The sequence below is a fragment of the Vespula vulgaris genome, chromosome 16 (genome assembly GCF_905475345.1).
Source record: "Vespula vulgaris chromosome 16, iyVesVulg1.1, whole genome shotgun sequence".
In the NCBI taxonomy this organism is placed as follows: domain Eukaryota; kingdom Metazoa; phylum Arthropoda; class Insecta; order Hymenoptera; family Vespidae; genus Vespula; species Vespula vulgaris.
In genome coordinates, this window is record NC_066601.1 from 1601715 (window position 1) to 1624807 (window position 23093).

Genomic DNA, 23093 nt, shown 5'->3' on the forward strand with positions numbered 1-23093 from the left:
CGGTAATACGAGAGCCCCACGATGCGCAGGAATTCGAAGCTCGCGTGTTGCCAAAATAGAAAGAGATCAAGATATATAGTAGAGTGTTCGATGATTAATCGTTCGTATTAGACGATCAAAAAAAGAAGAGCTAAAATAACGAAAAATTGTTTGTTTTTTTCGACAAAGTGATTATGAAAAATTGTTACACAACATCGTTCTTCTTGTTTCCTTTCTTTTCTTTCTTTTTTGATAAAGATCGTGAACACGCGTTCATTTTTTTATTTATTTATTTTTTTTTTACTCTTTTTATTACTTTTCTTTTTTAATTTTCTGTAGAAATTTATGAAGAAGAAACATTAATTCGAAATTACAAACGTTCATATGTATATATATATACACGAACGAAGTATGCAAATGTAATAACTAATATTTTGTGAATGAATATTTTCTTATACAATTTTCTTCTTTTTTTCTTTTTGATATAAAAGATTTGCTTATGAAACTTAATTATTTCTAATACGTAATAATGTATTTATAAGTGAAAACTTCGGTAGTATACAGTACGGCATACTATAATATTTCAGTAATATAAAATATATTTCAGTATGAAACATATTTCAATATTAAACAGTACGATACAATAGGGTAAGTACAATACTTCAGTAATATACAATACGATAGACTAGATCAGTGATATACAGTACGATATGGTCAGACCTATCATCGCATATCTATAACAAAGTTCATGGGGAACAATGAAACTGCTTCGTTGAAACGGACATGATTTTGTCTACTTCTAATTCATTGAAAATCAATAAAAACTGATTATGTCAATAATCAATGAAATTGTAAACAATAGTTTCTAATACATTTAAATCTCTAGCATACTTAAAATTAATATAATTAATTAAATGACATTATAGTTAAATGACATTCTCTTTAAATGTTTTAAAATTTCGTTCGGGTAAATAATAAAATAGTGATAATGGTACAATGGGCTTATTCAAAGCATAGTAAATACGAACTCAACCGAATACTCGTGAACTCAAACAAATGCAATGGCTTTGAAATCCTTAGTTTGGCAGAGCTGGCTTACGGCATTGGTACGATCGTTGGCATTCTCGTGAACTTATTCCAAGCACGAATCGATGTAGAGATTATGCAGGTGATTTCCACGCCTCCTGCCAGCTTCGAATATTATGCTTCTCTACATAGGTGTATTGGTAACGCAAACGACTAGTCCTTCTCACCCACTTCCATTAAGTAGTCTTACAGAGAGAAAAAGAAAGAAAGAGAGAGAGAGAGAGAGAGGAAGATAGTGATAGTTCGCTGAAATTATTCATCGACAAAATCTCTTTACTCGAAGACGATTTAAACAGGAAAAGAATCCATACAATTAGTCTTTCAGCATAAACTAGCTAAACTAATTATCATGATCATAATTAATCGCAGATTTTAATAAAAATTTATTAGTCATCTTTATTTATAATCTACTTATGAAAAATATGAATGAAAAAAGGAGAAAGAAGCGAACATATCGTTTTGAGTTCCTTTCTTTCTTCCTCTTCTCTTTTTTAAACAATCTAGAATCTCATATTATCCAATTTTTCAAACTTATTTAAATAGATTTCAAAGTATATTTATATAATAAAAATGTGAATAATATTGAAAATAAATCAATTCTTATTTCAACTCTTACAACATGTTTGAATATATTCATCCTCTTTTAATATCATATCAGTTCGAATCATTCGAATCGAATTTTATTTTCTTTTTTTTTATCTGTGTCGTATTACAGAAAATCTCGGTAGGTAGAAACTCGTTGTAATCGATTCGTCGTCTTTGTCGTCGACATTGTCGTTGTAGTTTGAACAGAGAATGAATTTAAGACGAATTCGAGTTAGAAAAAAACAGTGTCGAGCGTGTTCTCAATCGAATACTCATTTTCTCTCTCTCTATCTATCTATCTATCTATCTTCCGAAAGAGTTTCGACATGTTAAAAAATGTCGAAAGTTTTGCATGCACAATGGACTGTCGTACAATTATTAGGCAAAATGCCATTAACTCACAGACGATGTTATCATGTTCGCGAATCGCGCTACGTTTATTATTACGTTCTTTTCAACTATTATGAGAACGACAACGACAACGACAACGACGACGACGATGACGACGACACGGATTTGAAGTTAATGCTCGTGCCAGTTCGCGTGTAAGCAAAATACGTTTACTCTTTCTCAAACCCGATCGATGATATACCTATTCATACTACTACGAACATTGAACGTGCACATTCACCATTCGAAGATATACCAAAAGAAAAAAAGAAAAAAGAAAAGATGGATTTACTTTCTTTCGAGTTTTACGTTATGTATATTTGATTACAAGAAAAAAGAAGTTAATATTTCTTAATCTATGTAAAAAGTAGACATAGAAAGACATTATATTCGAACTATATGTAGGTAATCTTGAAGAGATATGACTAGGTGAACATTTTATGTCTACCAACTGCTGCAATTTCTTGCTCTCTTTCTCTCTCTCTCTCTCTCTCTCTCTCTCTCTCTCTTTCTCTAAAATTGATATATAAAGAGAGAGAGAGAGAGAGGGAGAACACGAACGGGATATATAATGTATGTAAGAAACGACAAGAGAGATAGAAAGAGAGAGAGAGAGAGCATACGTGAGAAATGCATACTAGAGATAATAGAGAGAGAGAGAGAGAGAGAGAGAGAGAGAGAGAGAGAGAGAGAGAGAGAGAGAGAGAGAGAGAGAGAGAGAGAGAGAGAGAGAGAGAGAGAGAAAGAGAGATAGAGAAAGAGAGATAAAGAAACGAGGAGAGGAGAACAACGATCTACAATCTCTTCCTTCCGTGATTGTCGAGTAAGACACTACAATTTTGGAGAGATACGATTACTCGGACTTTCTATGTTATACGATTACTATAATCTTATATCTCCAAGATTAATATATAAAGACAAATTGGTTTGACAAAAGTGTGACACAATTTTTAACAAGATAAAGAAATATTATAACGTGAATTTTGAAATGCGATTTAATATGATCACATCTAAATCATATTTTTTATAATTATGTTACGTTTAAAGACGTACATATAACGTTAAAGACGTGGATATGTAATATTTGTTCTTTTTATCATGCATAAATTTTAAATAACACGTTTCCTTTCGAGTTCCTTTAAACACTTAAAAAAAAATACAAAGAAACGATAAATATTATTGAATATAAATAAGTGTACCTAAGTATCTGCAATTAACGTATGTAAATTCAATAGTAATATCGAGAATTCCAATGTAAATCAGGGAGACTTTAGAATTCCAATTTAAATGGTTAAAGACAATAAATAGGACTGGTTAATTACGTCTGTCATTGAAGTCAACAAAAGAAAATCTGCGCACGAACGATCCGAGCACTGTAAAAGTAAAATTCTGTGTCTGACAGTCCGCAGACAATCGTTGTATTCAGTTTTACAATCGACTTCAAAATCTGGAAATAAACGAGGTTGATTTTTATTTTCTTCTTTCTTTCTTTTTTTAAATGTCTATTGTATCAAAATAATTTTATAATCACCACACGAATATCGTAGCGTTCTCGATTATATTGTTTAGTACAAGCTTTGAAAATTGCGTGTGTAATGTGATTAATTAGAAACAGAATTAATGAGAAACAATTAAAATATTAGAACAAATTTAGATTAGATATTTCGATAAGAACGTTTCGAAAAGAAAGAAATCTCTCGTAACGAGTTCTCCATTGCCATTTCGATTTCATGATAAAAATGTTCCAACGAATGACGAGCGTTTCATCTTTAAAAAAAAATAGAAAGAAAAAAAAGAACAATAAGAAAGAAAACGAGGAAGGAACAAAAAAGACGGGAAAAAAAGTCTCGTTAAAAATCTTCAGCAACAATTTAAAAAGAGTCGTTTCGTAGTCCCATCCGATTCTCGAACAGAATGAACTTTCTCAGAGTATTCTACTAACGTCAACTATACCATGGAAAATAGATCTTTGAGTTGCACTTTGTTCCACTCGATGTTTTACTTTCTTAACTCGTAACGACGAAAGAAATGTAAACAAAAACGCCTGCCGGCTATCGTGACGCTAACGATCGAGCGAAAAGAAACGAGAAGAATGATAAAATAAGTCTCGATTATCCTGGGTAGAAGTTTATATAGGGTAGTCGTGATTCTTCAAGAAAAGAAAGACAGTGAAAGAGAGAGAGAGAGAGAGAGAGAGAGAGAGAGAGAGAGAGAGAGAGAAAGAGTGAGGGAGGGAGGAAGGAAAAGAGGAGACACGAATTATACGTTTTTATTGTGAACCCTCGAGAAGACTTACTGTGTTCTTTCTTCTGTCGAAGAAAAACTAAAAGAGAGAGAGAGAGAGAGAAAGAGAAAAGAAGATAAAGAGAAAGAGAAAGAAAAGAAAATCACCGAAAGACAGGTTAGAGTGACGCATTGTCCTCGGCTATTGTATGATCTCTTATTCTCTCTCTCTCTCTCTCTCTTTCTCTCTCTCTGTCTCTCTTCCTTTTCCTCTTCCAACCCTTTTCTACTTTACTCTTACACATTCGTAAAGATACACATTCATAAAGATATTTGCATCATCTAGTACTGTTTTCTACTCTTATTTATCTAAAATGGCAGCTATTGTGATCGCGTAAACAATTTACTAACGCATATGACATTCACTTCGTGACCTACGCTAAACGGGAAAATAGATTATATAGAAAAAGAGAGAGAGAGAGAGAGAGAGAATGTTCTATTTCAGCACGACAAAGGCTTTTCCTATTCCTCGAGGCTATCTTCTTTTACAGTCGAAAATTCTTCGTCTAAATGATTATCCCAAGGAATTTGAAACGAATGAAAAATTCGTTTCATCGTCTGACTCGCTTCATTCAACCCTTATGACTATCCCAGACTAATTGTACGGTGTACAGAGTAAGGGTAATGATAATAATAAAAAATAAATAAAATACATGGAATAAAATATCAGAGGAACAAATAAGAGATAGACCAATCAAATTCCAAGCACGACATGGAAATGAATTCGTAATAGAATCTGCTACGTTCTAATATATTATATATATATACACACGTACATATATATATATATATATATATATATATATATATATGTATATAAGTAACCATATACCGTGTACGTGCCTCTCGTATTGAAAGGAAAAAGAAAAAGAAAAAGAAACAGAAAAAGAAAAAGAAAAAAGGAAAAGAAAAAAAGAAAAAAGTGGTGAGATCTAAAATAAAATTAAAACTGGATAAATGAATATCCAAGTTAAATAGGTTTAAAGACGTGGATTACGTTTTTCAAACGTCGACGCCGGTATTTCTGTAACTCTGCGACTAATCACGAACCTTCCACAGTAGACCAGTCTCCAACGTAGTAGAGAAAGAGATAAAAAATAAAAAAGAAAGAGAGAAAGAAAAAGAGAGAGAAAGAGAGAAAGAGAAAGAGAGAGAGAGAGAACGTGTCTCTTCTCATAGAAAGACGCGTGAATACTTAATAACGCGTTCCGTGTGCGAGACCCATTAAAAGCAGAGTCCATATTCGAGTACTAGACGAATACATTAAGGTAGCTTGAATCAAGACATCTCTACCTCTTCCATTCCTCCTCACCCTTCTTTTCCCTCTCACCCTCTCTCTCTCTCTCTCTCTCTCTTTCTCTCTATCTTTCTCTTTTACTCTTATTCGTATTACTCTGTTTCGTTCCTAACGCACACGTTGCATTTGTTTCTCTAGGAACTAGAAAAGATACACACCGTATATATATATATGTACACACATATATATATATATAATATGTGCGTATGTGTGTATGTATGCATATATATGTATAGAAATATGTTCGTCGAGCCTCTGCCCGGAATTTGCCACGTTCATTTAAAAAGACTCGTCTTCCTCGGTAATGAAGGTGCGCGCGCAACTCATGCACCCTTATGCGTGTCACTCGAATAAACTTTTGCGCGCGAATCTCGTCGATCGTTAACGTCGCGACATTTCCGTCTCTTCTGAAATCTTTTTCTCTTTCTCTTTCTCTTTCTCTTCCTTTTTCTCTCTCTATCTGTCCTTTTCTTTCTCTATTTCTTTACCTTTCTCAAGAGCTTTTGTGATTACGTATGTCGGTGTTTATATGTGCAATCTTTAAAAAAAGTTTTCTTATATTGCATATATACAAGCTATATAAATGAAATTTAAAATAAAGCGAATTCGTTGAAAATGGTATAATTTTTCTTTTTTTGGTGATTAGGAAATTTTGAAGAATTATATATTATGTAATTCTTAAAATTTATATATATGTCTGTATGTATAGAGAAAGAAAAGGAGAGAGAGAATAATTATATATTATATATATAACATATAATTCTTCGAAGTTTCTTTAATTTTATAAAGTATCACTCCATTTTTAACGTCGCGTTATATTAATTTTATTTAAATATTTTGTATATGTAATTGAAGAAAATTCTTGTACAGAATATTTATATATTTATTTTATAATAGAATTAAAGCATTTATTGATATGTAATGATTAATGATTGGTTTTATATATTACTAGTGTGTTCAAATCAATGAAAATCAAAGTGATATGAATTTATATTGAAAAAAACCAATTTATAATTTTTTAAATTCTTTATCTATATATCCATTAAAAGTAAAATAATTGGTAACTGCGAAGAAATTTTATTAGATTTAATATTATATCCTTTATTTCTTTTTATAGAATTACAGTATTTATTAATGTAAAACAATCGTTTTTATAAAGTATCGACATACTTCAATCAAATAAAAATCAGAGTGATCTAAATTGATATTTTAAAAGTGTTTTCTTCTAATTATATCAGTTCTACATCAATCGATTCAAAATACGAAGAATTTGAAACTCGACGAAAATTCAGCCAAATATAAACTGATAATTATTAATCAACAATAATAGACTATACCATGACGTTCAGCTTGTTAATTAAATAATATTTCCAATAAATTTAAATATAGGTCGAACGTCTAGTATCGATTGTAAAACAAGATTTTGATTGAAAGGATTTTTATTAAATTTATATATATATATAAATAGAAGAATATAAACGAAGAATAGAGAGAGAAAGAGAGAAATAGTAAAGTTGAAAGAAAAAGTTTCTGTTATCTGCTTGAAATGAATTGTTTTAAGTATTAAAAAAGTATAACGAAAAAAATTGAGATCATTTTAACAGAGAAGAATAAACAAAATATAATAATATTTCGTTTACGATGGATAACATGATTACATCTAGTAAACTTATTGAAAGAATCATCTTTAATTCTTCGTTAAGAGTGTAGTTATCTAATTCAATGAATCGAGAAACAGGAGACAAAAAGGTGTAGATAATATTAAAACATGATACGTGCATATTTTTTTCATTACGTTAGCATTGATGATAATTTAGCATGACGATATTTCAGAAATACATTGTTAATATTATGAGTGACAGATACATTTTAATTTCATGATAATAAATAATAATAAGAGGTGAGAATGTCTTTTGTTGCTGTCAAAAGACACAGAGATTTAATTATATAGAAAGAAAAATAAACGTTCTGAAAAAAAATTGAATGAACACAATTTACATAAGTTAATAAATTTAAGTTGAAGTTAATATTTATAATTAATATATAGTAGAAAAGATTGTTCTTGCATCTCTATTCATACAAACTAATATAAGTTATACTTAATATAATATGATATTATAGTAATATAAGTTATATCTGATAATTAGTGTAATATATTTAAAATTATAATATGACACTAAATTATATTTAGTATAGTGTAACGATATCGATACAAGTTATATAAGTAGTATAGTGTAATTACACGAATAGATATAACTTTACTTATTATTAATTATTTTACTAAATATAATATATTTATTATATTCCAGTTATTATATTTGATATAATATAATTATTATACTATCATTAGTAATACTTTATATTACGTAATTTTTTTTAAACCACAAAAAATAATTGAGTTATTGATAGTTAAATATAATTTGTATGTGCATATATATATATATATATATATATATATATATATATATATACACATACATACAATTAAATTCTGAATTTAATTAGCTAGAAAGTTTGTTATTACGTCGAACAAAAAAAGATTATCATAAAAATACAACCGTAAAAATTAAGAATCGCAAAAATCTTTTTGTTATCAAAAAAATAATTGTTGGAAAATTTCGAGTCTCTATAAATTTTCCCACTTTATTAATTTACAAGATAATTAAAGAAAGGTAAGAAACTTAAGGATAGTTTTCAATTTTTGAAACCGAACGATCGCAGATGAGAAAAAATACGGAGGCACTTTCGAAGATGGTACTTGAACGGAAGTTCTCGTTACGCTTGAAAATTCTTGTTGAACTTCCTCTCTCTCTCTCTCTCTCTCTCTCTTCCTTAGTGTACGTTTCTAAAGGTATCATCGTCCTTTTACCTCTCTCTCTCTCTCTCTCTCTTTCTTTTTCTCTCTCTTCCTCTCTCTCTCTCTCTCTCTCTCTCTCTCTCTCTCTCTCTCTCTCTCTTTGTTTCTCTTTATCTCTCTTCTTCTTCAACTTTCCACTTCACACGCCTCTTTCAGTCACTCTAGCGTGTAAAGAGCTTTGACACAACAGGTAAGCTTGAGTACAAGTTCGGCTAGAGTTCTACCATTAATCCTCGAGGCGTCGTCGTGCAAGAAAGATAGAAAGAACGTGAGAGCTAGAACATACATAACATACATACATATATACACTCATATATGTATATATATATATATATATGTATCACACATTATACACACGCACACATATATACCTACATGTAACTTATATATTCTACATATACATATATATACATATATATATACATGTATATATGTATATGTATATTCTACATAAATGCATGTATACATATCGTAGAATATACGAAGTAACATTAATAGAATTAATGCGTTTCTCGTTGCAAACGGGACTCTATTAATTTAATGGAAACAGCTGATCGTGAAACAGAAAGACAAAATGATATAGATACAAGAAGAAAAAGAGAGACAATACACGGAGTATTGAATAGAATAAAAGTATTTAATTCTTATCCTTTATTCAGAAAATGTGTAACTCATTGTCAGCCAGGCAGGAAACGGCAATCGAATAGAAAAGAATAAAAAGTGAGAAGAACGCAATTTGTGAAATTGAATCACGTAAATTGTAGAATGAGATAAAAGAAGAAATGAAGAAACGTGTTAAAGAGCAAACAGAGATGGAGAGAGAGAAAGAGAGGTAGAGAGAGAAAGAAATAAATAATCCCATAGCAATCCCATCAATTCTGTTAATGTCCAAATATAATTAAAATATTATCTAACTTAAATCATGAAATATTAATAATTAAAAAACTTTTATAATAACTCCTGAAAATGTATCGTGTTAAAATCGTCAAAGTATTTATGTCAAAGGATTCTACGATATAAATAAACTTTATAAATTGGAAATAAAAACAGAAAGTTTTTATCACGCTTAAAGTCGAAAAAGAAAAATACACACACACACATATATATATAAATGTATTGAAATAGAAATACATGATATACACGATATCGCAAGAGCTATTTAACTATTATAACGCGAGTGGTTGTTCTGGTTAAAAAAAAGGAAGAAAAAGTGGAAGGAGAGGATTGCAAGAATGAAAAGAAAGAGACAGAGAGAAGTGAAGTTCGCGGGTTCGCCATTAGAACTAAGCACTCGGAGTAGCACAGGGCGTGTATCAAGGTGTATACTCGACCGACGTGGTATAGTGGAAAATGTAGTCGCCATTAACAGTAATACTTTCGCGAAGACGTTGGGCGTTTCAGAGGTTTTCTTTAGAAATGAAAAGAAAGAAAAGAAAAAAGAAAAAATAGGAAGTAAAAGAGAGACAGAAAGATAGAGAAAGAGAGAGAAGAGAAGAAAGAGAACGAGAGAGAGAGAGAAAGAGAGAAAGAGAAAGATCACCGAAAAGTATATACACCACAAATGTTTATATAGTATGTATATATATATATATATATATATATATATATATATATATATGTATGTATGTATGTATATAGAGTATAAAAGTATAGTATATATAAATACATAGTATACGAATGTACATATATATATATATATGTGTAGACGTTGTATTGCAACGAGATTTCTCTTCTCGTTTGCTGGATCGAATTTCCTAAATTTTCTCCGACGATTGCTGCCGCGACAAATGAGATAGATGGAGTTTCTCTCTCCCCTCTCAATTTCCCCCATAACCACAACATTCGTTCCATCTCTTGATTTCTTCACTCTACTCTCCACCTTAAGACTCGTCACCTTTGCCGAGAATGAAATTATATTCTACGAGCGAATCTAATGATACAAGATGCCTTCTCGTAATCTTCATTTTTCGTTTATCATTATATTTAGTTAGAATAAGTATATATGTAAATTTCAATGTGTGTGTATGTTGTATTTGTGTGGCATTAATGAATAAAGGATAGATAATCTTATTTATCGTGTAACTTTAAAGTTACGAATTTAATTTTTAAGTACAATTTCATTTAGTCACGAAGTGAATTAATTATATTTGAAGGGTTTTAAAAATAATTACGTATATGTAATTATCTTAGTACAAGTCATACCTAGTATAGTATAATAATATAATATTATAGAATAATAATGTATAACTGCATGAAATATTACTTTCGTAATATAATTATATTAATATAAGTTGTATATACATATATAAATAAAATATATGATATAATTATACTACTAGAGTATAAATAATAATATATTATAATACATCATTCAATTCACATTGTAAGATTTTCTTGTAAGTATCAAAAAAAAAAAAAAAAATGAAAATGAAAAGAAAAATCTAAACAACAGATATCTCAATCATCTTTAGAATTTTCGTGCATTTGACTGTTTCCCTTTCTTTTTCTTATTTCATTTCTTCTTTTAAATCTATCGAAAAGAAATTGGTATACAATTCATAATATATTCATATCCACGTGTTACAAGACGATGACCAAAGTCTATCTAACTTCGGATAAGTAGAAATGGACGAGTTAGTCTCAGACAGATTTAACATGGAATACGGGAAACGATGTGACGACGATAAAAAGCAGAAGAAGAAGAAGAAGAAGAAGAAGAAGAATGAAAAAAAAAGAAAAAAAGAAAGAAAGAAAAGTGTCTGATCGAGGACGCTTCTGGCGGAACATTTCGTTGGTCGTGTGTCCTCCTAGGAAAGAAACGTCGTCTCCGGGGAACGACTCGGATATCTCGCAAGATACAAAAAGTCTGAACGGAGAAGAAGAGATAGAAAAGAGAGAAAGAGAGAGAGAAAGAGGGAGAGATTGAAAGGAAGAAGGAGAAAGAGAGATAGAGATAGAAAGATAGAGAGAGAGAGAGAGAGAAAGAAAACGACTATCAAAGTCACGTGCGAAACGTGTTATCCGACGGTTACCCCTCCATCTGGAAGTTTCAGTGCCAAAGGGAAAAGCCTTTCGAAGAAGCCGAGAAAAGCGATTTTGGCTCCTTAGAAGTCGTTAATTGTTACGTACGGGTGCAAAGAATAGAAAGAGAGAGAGAGAGAGAATGAAAGAGAGGGGGAAAGAGAGAGAGAGAGAGCAAAAGCACTTCTTTACGAGCGGCAGGTTACATCGTCCCATTTGCGAGCTTTCACAATTTTATAACCGGAAAAAAAAGAAAGAAAGAGAGAAAGAGAGAAAGGAAAGAAGGAAAGAAAGAAAGAAAGAAAGAAAAGGAAAGAAAAGAAGGAATGAAAAAAACGATCTTGCGGTCGTCAGTCACTACGAACTTTATTCGTTCTACGCTTTAATCGACTTCTTTTAATGATCCTAAAGTCAACGGAAAAGGTAGAATATCCTTCTAAGGTGGTAACGAAAAGTTCGATGAGAGTTAGTCGGATCGTAAATCGCTTGCCTTTCGCGATGGCTATTAATTACTTGGCGTAGAGCGCCGTCGCCATTTTAAATAAATGAGTTAACTCGTTCCTTCTGAACACCGTTTTCAAATGTTGAATAGTTAAATGTAATATACATAAGTATATAGAGTATAAGCATGGCCTTTTATAAAAGACGTGCCTACCTACCTACCTACCTACGTACCTATCTACTTAAACATACATACATACATAGGTATGTTCATTCGCGAATTATATTATTTCTCTAAAGGCTCGAAGTAAGTGAGACTTCTTAATTATTATTTCTTTTTTCCCCTCCGTTCTTTTTTTATATCTTGTTTCTTTTTCTTTTCTTTGTTATCTTTTAAAGAAATGCTTTGCAAGCTTTATTCGAGCAATCTCCGATTAATATATATATATATGTGAGTGTGTGTATATACGTGTGTAAGTTTATAGAATATCATGGGTTTCGAGTGTTCATTACGTTACAGTGTGTATGAGACTCTACAGTTTCATTCTCTCTCTCTCTCTCTCTCTCTCTCCCTCCCTCTTAGTCTATCTCTATTTCTCTTATGCTCACACGTTCAGCCGGACGCGAAGACACTTCATCAGGTCTATGCTCGTAATTACGTAGAATTTCCGCCTACGTTCCTATACTGAATAATTAAGCACGGCCACGAACGGAGCCATACGAGTGGGTTCTCTCTCTCTCTCTCTCTCTCTCGCATACATAAGCACGCACACGCTCTCTCTTTCTCTCTCTCTCTCTTTCTCTCTTCATCGTTGAAACCATTACAGCTAAGACCGCGAGTGCAGTATTTCTGCCATTAATGAAATTTATACTGGGTTTCCTACATTAACGATACAAAGGAATTTCAAAGAACACCGTCCGAAGGTATTATCCTTTCTCGAAATTTCGAATTCGATGTTACGAATTTCCAAAGGTTACTTTTACTTACTCAGCGGATTTCTAAACGGTCTCTGACAGGAACGAAATGAGAATCTTTCTTTCTTCTTTTTCTATTTCTTGTTCTTTTTTTACTTTTTTTTTTCTAAAGATGTATCACACGTGTAAGAAAAAAGAAATAGAAATTTGAAAGAAAAGAAGAGGAAGAAAAAAGTGTTTCTTAATAAACCGCTTAAAACGCTTCCTCCATTTAATATGCACCCTCGATTCACCTTTCATTTTCGAGAGATGTCCGTGCAAATATTATTATTTCATAATTAAATATTAAATGTTAATTTCGTTCGAGGAAGGAAACGAAGAGAATATACCGGACAAATGTTTCTCGTGGTTCCTTTGTAAAAATATAGGCTAAAATCAAATAAATTGTTACAAGGTTTCTTTTCTATCTTTCTTTTTGTCTCTTTTGTATTTTTTCTTTTTATACCTCTAACGAAATTTATTTACGTGGCGATAGAAATAAGAGCACAACAAGATCTCTATTTACGTATAATTATTATACTTATCAATGAATAATCTTTAATTTTCCTTAAGAACAATCAAAAACAAGTTTTTCGTTTTATCATACTCGAACAATCGGAGGTTCGCTTTATCCCAGTCTAAAAATTTTGGAAAAAATATCTCTTAGCATTTTGTTTGGTACGAGCAACCATATCTCTGCATACATAGTACATCTTTCTCCGTAGCTGCATTGCGGATAAAAAGATTACTACGTATCTGAATGTATATACACGAGCATCAAGATCTAAATGGGGGTGAAAGAAATTACGAGAATCGTAGGTAAGTAATAACGATTCCGAGATATTCGTTCAGCTTTGAAAGGAACTCGGAAGTTTCGCTCTTCCGAGTGCGAATACTTGATTGGAAATCTAACTTAACAAAGGGAGATATGCAAATTCACTATTAAACGTACCGTTCAGAAAGAGATAGAGAGATAGATAGATAGATAGATAGATAGATAGATAGATAGATAGAGAGATAGAGAGAAAGAGAAGGAGATATAGAGAGATCGGAAAATGTTCGATAGTACCTTCATAGGAGCTTTCTCTACAGGTCGGTAGGATTTACATACAAACTCAACGGTAAGTCCATCATTGAGGAATACGATATTCTGAACGTGATCGGTCGAGGAAATACCGAGTAGATCCTTCCCGACTTTACGCGTGTTATGACGATTTACCTATGCAAAAACACGAAGAGACTAGCCAATCCCGACTATTTCCATTATTATTATCCGAGGTATTAACGATGCCATTTCTACATTTCTAAATGTTTCTAGAAATTCAGGGTGATGGTATATGATAAGAAAAGTATGTAAGTAATGCAAGATGGGGTAAATTATTTTTACGTACATTGTAAGAGATTAATATAGAAGTATAATATTTGTAAAAATTAATAAGAAAGATGTGGTCTTTAAAATCATTGGAATAAAATATAGGAATAGGTGTGTTTATGTATTTTATGTATATTAAATGCATCGAATAATAAAACTTTTATATTAATGTAAATTTATAGAAATATGAATGTATGAATATATTATTGATAAAAAATATCGAGAAAGATTTACTAGAAAGAAGTTATAATATATATATACACATATGTTATACAATATGTACATGAAATTACATATATACAATCATTATTAAATATTACACAATTATATAATCAATCGATTTCAAATCTCCTACAATCTCAATCGATGTCCAAAAGAAAATGAATTAACAAATAAGAAAACCCTAAACATAAACAAACATACATATATCTATACAAGGTATACGAATCAATCAGTCCATTCGTATGAAAATTTTAATTATTATCAAAACGATAAAGTTTCATTATTAAAGAAAGTCTCGTTTCGTTCGATATTCCATATCGGTACGTACATTTTGAAATATTTCTTCGTTCTCTTTTTTCTTTTCTTGCCTCTTTTCTCTCACTCTCTGTCTCTCTCTCTCTCTCTCTCTCTCTCTCTCTTTTCCTTTCTTTTTTTTGCAAGCTTTTCCACTAGACATTGAAATATGTAGGTACATACGAGAGATGCAGAATCTCTCGCGGGAACCGTGCTACCAAACGAAAGCATATGGATCGACGGAGTAATAAACGCACCGCGAGCGTAGCTGCAAGTATTCTACGTAGAACGCTTCTCGCTCGAGCGGTCTTCGTTTCCGCGCGCTTTTTCACTGAACGTGACGAGATGAAATCTTCGTCGCGATGGGCTCGTAAAAATGAAACTCACGACTAGCGAATATTTTGTATCGAATGCGTCTATTCTGTCTTTCTCTTTCTCTCTCTCTCTGTCTCTCTCTCTCTCTCTCTGTTACTCTTTTTCGCTCTATCTTCCTCTCTGTCTCTCAGAAGAAAGAAAAGTATTCTTTCTTCCGGGCTTAATCTTCTGTAAATTTTTCTTTTCTTATTCGGAATGAAAAACCGATGTAAAGGCATACATATTCCTTTCGTTCCCGAAAGGGAATATTTCTCCACTATTCGTAACATAAAAATATCATGTTCTCAGACACCTTTCTTCTAAGTTTTCGAATCAAAATGAAACTCTGAAGTTTATAATAGAGAATAAGATTATTGGAAGGTGACGAAAGAGAAAGAAAGAAAAAAGAAAGCAAAGAAAGATATATGTGAGTATATATTTTTCTTTTTTCTCTTCTTTTCTTTTCTTTTTCTCTTCGTCTACGGGGAAGAGTGGAAAAAAATTATTTTCTCGTTGCTTGATAAGCTTCATTAATGACGTATGTCTTAATTACTCGAAAGTTGGATAATTTGGTCTGAATAATGGACCACTCGGTAATTTACAACTCTCGTAAAGTTTTCTCAGGTTTACCTACTGTGCAGAGACCGATTCTCTCAAGCGCGAATTAGTAAGATCAACGATAGAATTTCTCAACACTTATTTGTGATTCACATTCTGTGATTAAATGAAATACGACTCGAACAGATGATGTAATATATAATCGAGATAATTTTGATTTTATAAAAAAAAAGAATCTTTAGCAAAGAAAAGCTATTATACTGATAACACTGTTAAACGTATTTCTATCTTATAAATTTAAGATTTGAATGTATAATATAATATTCAAAAGAAAGTAAGAAAGATACACATATTTCTTTAAAAAGCTACACAGTTAAATATTTAATGAACGTACAAACAAATAAAGATATTAGCGAGTTCCTATTTAAATAATCAATCTCGTATATCTGATTTGATTTAATTATTATAACATAAAAAACGTATATTTATATGTAAAGAGATTCGAATATGGATAATTCTATTAATTTATTGTAATCAAATTAAGATATACTTAATTAAATATGCTATCTAGTAGGTACATCAGACGAGATTTAATCATCATAATATAAAAAATATTTCATTATCAAGGTATGTACATAGAGATGGAGGATTATATTTATACGCGTATAATCAAATTAAGAAATTTGCGTGTTCCCATTTAAATATTATATATCATATACAATATATATATATATATATATATATATATATATATATATATCAGACAAGACTTAATTACCATAACGCAGAAAACATTTCTTTAAAGAGAAATAGAAAAGAAAAAAAAAGAAGAATAAGAAGAAAGAAAGAAAAAAATACATAGATAGATGACTGTATTTATGAGGGAACGAAAAGAAAGGTAGATAGTTGAGTGAGATAGAGATAGACAGAGAGAGAGAGAGAGAGAGAGAGAGAGAGAAAGAAAGAGAGAGAGAGAGTAGTAGAACACGCTGCTCGAGGTCTCTTCTCGTCGCACGTCCCTCTGCATTTCTCGTCGACCGTACTACTTTTGCATTTTTGCTGAGTTAGCTTTGCAGTCTCTCAAAGAAGGCATTGAATTCGCGTTTGAATTTTAAGCGAACTCTCCAGAGAGAGAGAGAGAGAGAGAGAGAGAAAGAAAGAGAGAGAGAGAGAGAGAAAGAAAAAAAAATCGGCGGGTTCTCTTCTTCTAGCTCCTTCACGATGACCTCGTTCGAATTAAGGCGCAAAAGTTCTCCGAGAGGCTTTTAATAATTTCACTGGTGCACTGTCTTCGCGCGCTTTGTCTTTTGGCTCGATGTAAAACTCGGTTTCGCCTAAACTCTTGCGAGAGAATTTGCAATCGGTGACCTTGCCAAATGGGAAGAATTAGAAACGTCACTTTAAAAAAAAAATGTAAAAAGAAAAAAGATGGAATAAGAAGAAGAAAAAAACAAGAAAAATCGAAACGAAAAATTAGAACGAAAGGAATATGTATATATGGTGTATATAAGTAAAGTTAACGATCAGAGAAATTCGTTCGTTTAATTGCAATTAAATTTGTTTGGATATTCGCGATGCAAGGAACTCGTGAATCGAAACTTTTCGGACGGTCGATTAATTCACGTTAGCTCTTGACCGAGCGTTTCGTTATCAAAACGAAACATCGCTTATCAGGTTGTCCAATGAAGGTTCGCCGAACGTTTCGAAAATCGGCCATGAGAGATATTGGAATGCGTTTAGCGCAAGAGTTAGATAGCCTCGATCACTCGGTCAACTAGATTCGTTGGAAATCGATGTATTATGTTCATTGTGATGATAGTACGCGAGCGGAGAGAATTTTGCGGAGGAGTCCGATCGATCCACTTCCAAGCCTGTTCGCACGACAGAAATTAGAACGTAACCTTAATTCGACAAAACGAGAGAAAGAGAAAGAGGAAAGATGGAAGAGAAAAAAGAAGAAAGAAGAATAAAAAAAAGAATAGAAAAACAGAAAAAAGAAGCACAACAGCAAAAACTGCAAATATTTTTCCATCTTTTTCAGCGAACCAACGTGAAACAGCTGCTAACGAAAGTTCTTAACGAAAGGAGATATTCATGACGTTAAATCTTGTTAACGATTTCGAAAGTCCAAAAAAAATAGTAAGGATATACATAGATATACAGTAGGTAAGTAAAGGTATATAAAATACTTATAACGGTATGCTACAGTACCACTAATGCCAACAAACGAAGATTGAGAATAACGCGATGACATATACCTTCTATGTTGTTTGTATCTAAGCCAGTTTATGATTCAGTAGTACACGAAACGAGGAGGTATCTTTCATTAGATAAGAAATACGACTGCCAAAAGATAAACGATCGTTATCGTTCATCGTCCAATCTAGAATATTTGTCATTGTGAAATATAGAGAATAGAGATAGTGCAATAATTACAAAACCGTACCTAAGTTTAACAGATATCTTCGTCGATGACACGAAATATAAAAGATTTTGTGAAGAAGAAAGAAGAGATATAACGGTGGAGAAAGAAAGAAAAAAAAAAGAAAAAGGAAACAGAGAAAAAGAGAGCGAGAGAGAGCTAGAGAGAGAGAGAGAGAGAGAAAGAAAAAAAAAGAGATGGACGGTGTTCTCGGTCGGGTAGTAAAAATTTGCCGAAAAAACTCCGAAAACTTTAAAATTACCCTTTTCACTGGGATACACATCGCTCGTCTTGAGGGAAAATAGGAGGAAGAGTTTTCGTTTTTACCCAAAGACAAGGCATGATCGATTGTGACGTATTACCCTCGGCCGAACACGTTGAAGAAGAGAGAGAGAGAGAGAGAGAACGAAGACAGAGGGTAAAACATATTGACTTTCATTATATAAAAAAAAAGAGAGAAAGAAAAAAAATAGCGGTTAGATCGATTTTGCACTAGAACCATATCATCTATTTTATCTTATAACCACATCATGACTCTGATGTAGTATCCTTAGAAAAAGAATAGGAACAATTCGTACGATAAAAATGTAAGAAGAGGATTTTTCAGGGATTATATTCGATAATAAATTTGACGTTTCCATTAAATATCAATTACGATTGAGATGAATAATTTATGAATCGTATATGAAATGATTATCTAAGTCAATCAATTCTTATATAATACAATTAACCGAGTTAATATAATCAAGTATATAAACGCGTAATCCTCTTGTCATAAGCGATAGCAGAACGGTAAATCCTTGAATATGGCGAGAGAATACTATAGTCCGCAGTTCCCTGTTGAGCACTTCGTAAGCAAGATCGAGCTCTAAATCATTAACCAGGAGCATGGGGTTAATGCTCAACAAGGACAACGAACGTTGGTTGATCTACCCTCTTCCCGTTAGTGAACGTGTTAGCTGAAATAAACTAGATTAAGGGGGTCTAGCTAGACCAAGAGAAGTTGAGTAACTCAAGCTCAGAGAGACGTTCGTGGCTTTCCTAACTCGTATATAAGAGATATACGTTTATTGAAAATCGAATCTTTTCTTCCTTACCTTTCAAGACAAGAACGTTTGCTAAAAGAGAAGAGATCTTCGATCTTCTTCCAGGATTGATAATTGTCGGGATGAAAAGTAACCTAAGATAATAAAGTCACTGATGATTAATCACTTGTAAAAACTTCTATCCAAATGCGAACGATTTTCACAGCACAGTACAGTCGTCTTTATACGTGTACATATATATATATACATATACGTATATATGTATATATGTATGAATGTATATACGTGTGTGTATACAATGAAGAAAAAAAAACAATATATATATATATATATATATATATATATATATATGCAAGTATATTAAAAAAAAAGAAGAAGAATAGATCAAAAATTGGATGTAAACACCTCGAACAAACAACACTGGGATTTTCGAAAACTTCCCGTAAATCTGAACGTTCGGTAATGTTTAAACACTCGTCGTGATATGATACGTGTAAGATTTCTCCTCACAGTGAGTTAGTAAGCGCGCGCGCGCTTGCGACAAAGGGCCGCGCGCCTCGAGCACGAAACGTGAGTGCCGCTTCTGACGTCGGCCGAAGCGAGCGACGGGATACGACGAAGAGCGCAGGTCCTCCGAATCGTCGCGCGCGCTCTAACCCTCAGTACACGGAGAGGAACCACGACTTTTACCTGTCGCGACTTTTCGATCTCCCCTTCCTCTCCGTTTTCTTCCTCTTCTTTTTCTTCTTCTTCTTCTTCTTCTTCTTCTTCTTCTTCCTCTTCCTCTTCTTCTTTTTTTCTTAAGTATTTCTAATACTCTCGTACTATATTATACTCTTTTGTTTCATTTTTGTTTTTTATTCTTGGTGTAACTTCGTTTTATGATGGGAAACATTTTTACATTGATATGGATTTTTTATTATTACGATAATGAAATTAATAAGAATTAGTTTATATATATATATATATGTGTGTGCGTGTGTGTGTGATTAATTTTATAATTAATATGGTAGAATATATAATTTACTATTAAGTGGATATACTTGATATATGTAAAGAAAAATTCTTATCTAATAAATAAAAATGGTTTTAAATATAAAATAGAATAAATGTAGTCATATGGATAATATAGTTGGAGAATATTTAATGTTAATAATTTTTTTGATGACAAATATGTAAATATGGAACTCATTCTCTCTCTCTCTCTCTCTTTCTCTCTCTCTCTTTCTCTCTCTCTCTCTCTCTTTCTCCCTCTCTCTCTCTTTCTCTCTCTTATCAATAATATATTTCAATTTAATTTAATTTAATTAGCGTGTTTTGTTTGAGATACGATAATATCACGGGGAAATGATTCTTCGACCCCTTTAATTGCATCTGATTATGCTAAATTACAAAATATTAATAAATCTAATTTAATTTAATCCATTATGTAATATGTTTATCATTAATTTTCATATCAAAAATTGTGATAACGTAATTTCGTCATTACTCCCGCATTAATATTAACTTAATAATTATTATAGCATTATATATAGTATATTGGTCCTAAACAATTTCTAAAAAAGAAAAAAAGAAAAAAAAAGACAAATAAATCATTACCCGATTATTTAATGTGCATGATCAGATCAGAGAGAGAGAGAGAGAGAGAGAGAGAGAGAGAGAGAGAGAGAGAGAAAGAGAGAGAGAGAGAGAGCATATAAAACAAATTTTTCCATAGAAAATAACAAGAAGTGAAACGTCGTCCGATGATGATTAATTATAATGAAATGCATTAGAATTCTAGAAATGGTAAGATTTCATCGTGAGAGATCTGAAAAATTTCGATTTCCAACGAACGAGCAAATGGAAAATTAACTCTCGACGAGACTCGAACTTGATTTATCCTACTTGGGATCTTCGTTGGTTTGTTTGCTCGTTTGAAAAGTAATGAATCAATCCAACGAGAAAATTTAACATAATCAACCCTCGTAATTTCCGGCTGATAGAGGAAATCTTTTCGGAGAAAAAGAGAATGAAAGAAAGAGAAAAAGAGAGAAAGAAAAAGAGAAAGAGAGAGAGAGAGAGACAATTTTGCTGAGAGTCACGCAAAGAAAAGACGTCCGTCGCATGAAGCCCTCGGAGCTCTTTATCTGTAAAACTATGTAAAATGTATAGTACGTGTCTCAGAAAGAAGACATAGAAAAAAATGCTTGTATAAGCAACGACATATTTATGAATAGCATCTTTTTTCTCTCTCTTTGTCTCTCTTGTTCTGACACGTACTCTTTCTCTTTCTCTCTTTCTCTCTTTTATTCTCTTTCATAGACTGTATTCGTCTAAGAGTATTTTTCTCAAGATCGATGATTTCTTTCATTCGATTATTATCTAACATTCGCATAACTAAAATATTAAATACTAATATCAAAAAATTATTGAATGAATTCGTGCGTAGTTCGATTACGATTAGAAATAGAATCGGCATGTAATAGGATTTACAGGATTTAACCTTGAACGATTGATTAAAAAAAGATTACGTTTGATTGTTCGTAACGATTGGCTTTCATTATCAATGAATCTATTAGTTTTGTTTTCACTTCTCTGATATCTTTTTCTAATTATTATTTACATGTCTGCCATTTTTATTTATCGTAAATATATTCTATTATTTTGTCTCCGTCTATTTCTTCTTTACTATTACAATCCAATTTGTACCTTAGAAACGAATATATTTAGTTTTATCCAAGCAGATGAACATAATAAACTTTATCTCTCTATCTACCAACCTATCTATCTATCTATTCATCTTTTCGTCTTTTCTTTTTTTCCATTGGATATCCAATTATTCCATGCACGTGCGTCCAATGAATTTTTCGTGCTCTCCATGATTATCCCGTTTCTACGAACATTCTACAGAACCGAGGGAGAGAGAGAGAGAGAGAGAAAGAGAGAAAGGGAGAGAAAGAGAAAGGGAGAGAGGGAAAACATCGTGTAATTAATGGCTCGATCGATAGAAACGCTGACGCATTTGCGAAAAATTCACGTTCGTTCTCCAAAAAAAAAAGAAAAAGAAAGGAAAAGAATGAAAGAAACAAGAAAAAAACATTTCTCTTTTTGACACTTTTCTTTCCTTCATTTTTTGTTCCATACCCTTTATTTTGTAGACTATCGAACGTGATAATTTGAAACGACTGAAAGAGACTAAGCGTACTTGAAAAGGATGCGTTGAAACACAAGATAGTTCGTGAGAGAAAGTTCGAAAGAGAGAGGGAGAGAAAGAGAGATAACGGTTAGGAATGAAGCGAATTCGTCGAGATACCATAAAAATGACGCAATTTTTATGAGAGAGACGATTTAAAGGGGATATAGTATACTCTTTCTCTCTCTCTCTCTCTTTATCTATCTATCTATCTATCTATCTATCTATCTATCTCTCTCTTCTATTCCATTTTATCCTTCTTTGTCTGTCTTTCTCGTGGAATGTTGAAGCTTATACCATCGTATATTCCACGAAGATGAAGCGTTCTCGCAACGTAACGTCCGCTTTCGAGTCGAATTACCGGGCGCCAAAATGTCTGCGCGGCAAAATGGCTGCGTCAAAAAGTTATGGATCTCTATATCTCTATCCATCTCTCTATCTCTGTTCCTGTCTCTCTTTTTCTCTCTATTTGTCTCTCTCTCTCTCTCTCTCTCTTTCTCTGTTTCTCTCTCCTTCTCTCTTTTCCTCATAAATTGATAGACAGAGACGGGTCAGCAAGCATTAACGACGAAATTGCAACGGTAATAACCCTGCTATCGAACAAAAGTATCCAGGAACGTTCGATTCGAATTGGAAAATGTCCTCGATGTGAAGATAGGTCAGGAATTTAAACAATATAAAAAGAAAAAGAAAGGTAGAAGGAATATAAAAGGAGAGTAAACGAGAGAACGTAGACGGTTACGATAGATTGTTATTC

The 23093-nt window shown here is 32.2% G+C and overlaps 1 protein-coding gene across 2 annotated transcripts in view; it reads right to left on the minus strand.

Annotated features, from left to right (window-relative positions):
• The window catches only part of LOC127069665 (hemicentin-1-like), a 266624-nt gene extending 246899 nt beyond the window's left edge, over positions 1–19725 (minus strand). The window contains exons 1-2 of one of the 2 annotated variants that reach the window (XM_051006912.1): positions 19567–19725; positions 19213–19295 (exon numbers count right to left, since the gene is read on the minus strand). The gene's annotated coding sequence lies outside the window, so the exon portion shown is untranslated. Of the gene's footprint in view, positions 1–19212; positions 19456–19566 lie in introns of those variants that run through there. The other variant, XM_051006911.1, reaches the window with a different exon arrangement.
• Between the last annotated feature and the right edge of the window lie 3368 nt (positions 19726–23093).